Raw genomic sequence first — 5,252 nt, 5'->3', positions numbered from 1 at the left:
CTCCACCCTTGTGAAAAGTTATTGTTGTTAGAGAAATTACCCGTTCTTCCTTGATTACTCACGTATTGAACTTCTCCTTCTTGTGGGCTACTTTGATATGAACAATGACCATTGGGATGGTCACCTCATAGAAGTTACATCTCATGGGTTGTTGACTAGGAGAAGATTGTACTGCTTTTAACCGCTCAAGTAAATTAGCCATCTATTTGGTTAATGCTTCCATCTGCTGAGTCAGAATTTTATTCTGAGCTAAAATTGTATTTGTAGTACTGAGATCAAGCATTCCTTTCCGCTAAATTGTTTGTCTATTATGTTGAGCTTGATGGTCTGTAGATGCTAGTGCCTCAATGATTCTTGTTGCTTGCTCTACATCTACAAACATCATTGTTCCTCCAGCTGCTGCATCTAATATCATTTTTGTGTTTGGCCTCAGACCATTGCAGAAAATATTTAGTTGAGCAATATCTTCAAACCCATGATTTGGGCATCTCCTCAATAAAGAATTAAATTGGTCCCAAGCTTCACAGAATGACTCATCTGGTCCTTACCTAAAAGTAGAAATCTCAGTTTTTGCCTTAATGTAACGAGAAGGTGGAAAGAATCTATTCAAGAATTTATCTTCTACATCACTCCACTTGTTCAGACTCTGGTTTGGATGTGATTTAAGCCATTCCTTTGCTTTGCATGTCAAAGAAAAAGGAAACAAACACATATATATACATGGTCAAGATCTCTTTCTTCAAATCCCATACTTCCTATCAGTTCATAGAACGTAGAAAGATTAATATATGGATCTTCATTATCCATTCCAGTAAATTGATGAGAACTGATTAGGCTAAGGAAAGCTGGCTTCATCTCCAATGTTTTGGTGGTGGACGGTATTACTATGTTACAAAAATATCTTGGCCCTTGTTGCATAGCATAGTCTCCCAGTGTTCTTCTAGGTGGGGTTGGTCCTTCTTCCGCCATATTTTCTATTTCTAGATGTGTGATGGAAGTATTGGAAGATTTTTCCTTTGTTTTTCCTTGCTTCTTGTTTTTTTCTCTATTTCTTCAAGCGGTTTTTTCTATCTCTAGGTCAAATGCTAATTGATCTTTAGAAACCTGACCTCTTAAGAACATAAATCAAAACAACTCAAGCAAGGATTAGTACAAAAGAAAAAACTAAATAAATTAAATAAACTAAATAAATAAATAAAAAGAAATATATTCACAAAGCTAGATGAGATAACTTTAAAAATTCAAAAGAAAACCGTTCCCCGACAACGGCGCCAAAAATACTTGTTGAATCTTTTGGCAAACGTACCAATAGTCAACTGTAGTATAACGATTTTTAAGTAACAATATCAATCCCACAAGGAACAACTTCAATTAAATAGATAAATTTATCTCAAACAGCATACATACAAGGGTATTCAATCTGATTCATAATGGATTTTGATAATTTATACTACATTGCCTAAAAGTAAAATAGTAACAGCAGATAAGTTAAAGAAAGTTTAATATGAGAAGTTGGGATTGAATTCATCTATCTCATTCGTCTGCAATCTAAATGAATATAAACATATAACAACTGAAATTACCAATATTGATGCAACACACAGAAGTAATTTATATCGATTCCTCGCGTATACAATTCATAAGATCAGTTCCTTGAATATTGATTCTTCACACATCCAACAAACTGTCTAGCATTATATTCAAGTGTTATAAGCAATTGATAAACTGAAATCTATCCCTAGCATCACAAGATATCAAGTATTCTTGTTCAGATCAGATTTTAGAAATACTTTCTAGTCACTTTTAAAACCCACATTCATAAAATTATTGATCAGATAGAATCAAGCACTAAGAGCAGAACAAAAATACCAATATTAAATAAAAACAAGAATGCTATATATAAATATCACCAGATTACATCCGAGTTCGAATCGATTACATTCAATCCCAAGAGAAAAGATTAGCCACTCATGGTAGCCATTAGCATTCTAAGAGATGAAGAAGAAGATAGTACAGCTAAAGTGGAAGAACAACTCTTTGGATAACTCTGTGATATTTTTCTCTACCGCTCTCTCCGTTTTTTCTTTCTTTCTGACTCGTGAGTATAAATATTGCGCGAATTCTCGCTTAAGCTAGATGATTATCGCTTAAGCGAGAAGAAACTTCTTGCAGAAGATAGGTCATTCTCGCTTAAGCTAAATTATTCTCGCTTAAGCAAGAATGACTTTTAAGTTAATGGCTTCCTGGACGAATCTTGCTTAAGCGAGATCATTTTAGCTTGGGCGAATTGTTGCAAGATTTGCTCTTCTATCTTTTCTCTTCTCTCTTAATTTACTTGGAACATATACAAAATAGGGATCAAATGATTTCCTTTCAATCAACAACTCGGAAACATATGATTACATTTCATCTTTCTTAGATTGGGGCAAATTGATACAAATGTACACAATTTAAAACAGAAGTGCCAAAATTTCATATGAAAATTTACTACTTTTTTGCACTTATCAGTAGACCTTCAAAGTTTTCAAGTAAATTCTTTTGAAATTAGCATAAGGTCTTCTTTAAATCTTTCATCTAAATACATGTTTCTTGTGGCTCATAAGATTATTGGTTTTGTGTTTGATGACACTTGCATATGTATCTTTGATCTTGGTGGAAAGATACACAAATTAACCAACAATAAGAAAAGAGTTTTTTTCATAAAAAGAACATGAATATTTTTTCAAAAGGGAGGGTATGATGACATATCCTTAAAAATTAACTCTTGCGTTGGAATGGATAGTCTTTCAAACATATACGTCCAACACAAGACAACTAAAAGCTTCAAAGATGCTCATACTCTCGAAGTCCTTGATCATTCATTTAATTTAAGGTGTATCATTTTGGGAGCTATATTCTTCATTTACTCACTATTATAACATTTGTTGTGTTTTAAAATTGGTATTTCACCCTGTGGAAAAACGCACAAAACTCCAAAGAAGATAAGGAAGTTTGCCTTGTTCCATGTTGAAGATTTGAGGGCAAATCCTTTTCAAGAGGAAGGGAATGATGACAAATCCCCTAGTCATGGTCAAACACTTTCAAGAGAGTGAAAGTCATCCATGAAGATGAAATCAACTCTACCTTGTGGGCCATCTTTGGAACCATCATGGAGCATGGATTGAAGAGTAGTGTAGGATATCTAGACCATTGTATTGTAGGTTTGTTTAAGGCTTGTATTAAGGCCTAAGTAGCATAGGATTTTCCTTAAGTTAGACATCCAAACCAAGTGGAAAGTGTGTGCCATGTGTCATGCTTCCATTAGAGAGGATTTGCTTTTTAGAAGTGGCCACATGGCATCCTAGGAGTGGAGAGGATTTCTTTTTGGTAGTGGCCATATGTCCCTCCACCATTGAAGAGGATTTGCTTTTAGTAGTGGTCACATGACACTCTAGGAATGGAGAGGATTGTGTTTTGTGAGTGACTACATGTCCTCCCATCATTTGAGAGGATTTGTGGACACTTGTCCACTCCTTAGAAGGCCTCATTTTTGGCCAATGAGAGCAAAGGTGGGAGATCATGCTTTTAGGGTTAGAAGGAGACACCCTTGGCCTATAATTAAAGGTGTCCCCACCCTTGTATTTGATCTTGGAATTATGTAATGTTATGCTGCCAAATTGTAGTCATACACTCCCTTGATCAAGACTAGAACAATCGTAGTGGCCCTTCTAGTCACCTACCTCATGGACTTGGCCTAACCTCTCCTTGAACCATCAAACTACCTTCCATCTTCACTACCTAGCTCAAAATTGTGAGCTTACCTTCTCACCACCACCATTTGTGTGACCGACACACCTCCCCCACCTCATTTCCACAACTATTTTCACCTTAGGGACCATCTCCTTGTACCCTTCTATGTTTTGGTCCAACGTAGCTAAGGAGGTTGCTATGAATATGTAAGGTGCCTCAAGCTTAGAAGGTCTTCCTACTAAGGAAGGAAGCTAGAGGAGAAGAATAAGAACTCATAATTAGAGTAAACTCAATAGTAAAACAAGGCTTGATAGATTTCTGCAGCAATTCATTACTTGGCTCAAAAGTATCTTACGAAGAGTTAAGCACTCCTTTTTATAGGTAAGAGAGGCCTCTAACCATCTCATCTTTCACTCCTAAAGTTGAAATAAGTTCCAGTTGTAAAGGCCACTTGGAGTAGTCATACTTTTCATGCCAAATGAGCAAACACATGGTATGGCTCGATCTGTTGTCATTGGGCACACATCACGGTCATTGGGCAGCGGAGACTCTCGGCCAAGTCCAAGTTTTTGGCCAAATTGTTGGCGTTGGGCGCCCCTTTGATGGTTACTAGGCGAGTGGACCTTAGCTACCTTGAAAAAAATGGACCAAATAAAATTGGTTAGATCTAGTAAGCATGTTCTTGAGTTTTGTTGGATCCATGACACTTGTTGGAAGTCATATGCTTCTTCTAAGGCTTGAAGAAAGGCAAGAAAAAACTTTGAAAATCCTTCTTCTACTTCTTTCTTCTAGCCTTAGCTTAAGTTGATGTTCCTTGGATGGATATCCATTTAATTTCCTAAATGAGTTTCCATCAATAACTTCTTTGAAAAAGTTGAAGTTGTGTCATGTTGTGACGACTTCAATTTTGTAATGACATGAATTAAAGTCGTGTCATGTTGTCGTTACAAAACTAAAGTCGTCATAACATGGCATGACTTCAGTTTATACGACTTTAGTTTATTTCATTATAAAACCAAAGTCCTCACAACATGACACGACTTCAGTTCATTTTATTACAGAGCTAAAGTAATCACACATGGTACAACTTCAGTTCATTTCATTACAGAACTGAAATCGTGCCAATATGATATGACTTTAGTTCATCCATAGTGAAATCGGTTTAACATGACACAACTTCATTTTGAATTGTGCCAAGTTGGCACGACTTGTCCAAACTCGTTTTTTTTTAACTTTCTCAATTCTTGTAATTTCATAATGAAATTACACTAAAATAGTAAAGCAGTCATTATATGCATGCATAATAAACAATTATTATCACTAAAATGATGCTCTCGACTTTCACTTTGATACTTCTCTAATTTGTTTTATAAAACAAGATTTGGAAATCCACGTTCTTTCACGTTTACTTATGAGATGTAAAGAAACATAATATAACATAAGCAATAATAATACGCCATTGCAAATTCAAATGTAATATATTCTCAATCTCTAAATTTAAAACCATTTAGTTTTAAAATTTT

The 5,252-nt window shown here is 35.4% G+C and overlaps 1 non-coding gene across 1 annotated transcript; it reads left to right on the top strand.

Moving 5' to 3' along the window:
• The first annotated feature begins 470 nt into the window (after positions 1 to 470).
• Positions 471 to 576, top strand: LOC128196835 (small nucleolar RNA R71). The gene has a single exon (XR_008249241.1). It is a non-coding gene; the product is annotated as a small nucleolar RNA R71 (small nucleolar RNA).
• Positions 577 to 5,252: the final 4,676 nt, after the last annotated feature.

Source organism: Vigna angularis, chromosome 5, assembly GCF_016808095.1.
Source record: "Vigna angularis cultivar LongXiaoDou No.4 chromosome 5, ASM1680809v1, whole genome shotgun sequence".
In the NCBI taxonomy this organism is placed as follows: domain Eukaryota; kingdom Viridiplantae; phylum Streptophyta; class Magnoliopsida; order Fabales; family Fabaceae; genus Vigna; species Vigna angularis.
The sequence above is the reverse complement of the archived record's forward strand: the minus strand, read 5'-3'. Positions and strand labels throughout refer to the sequence as shown.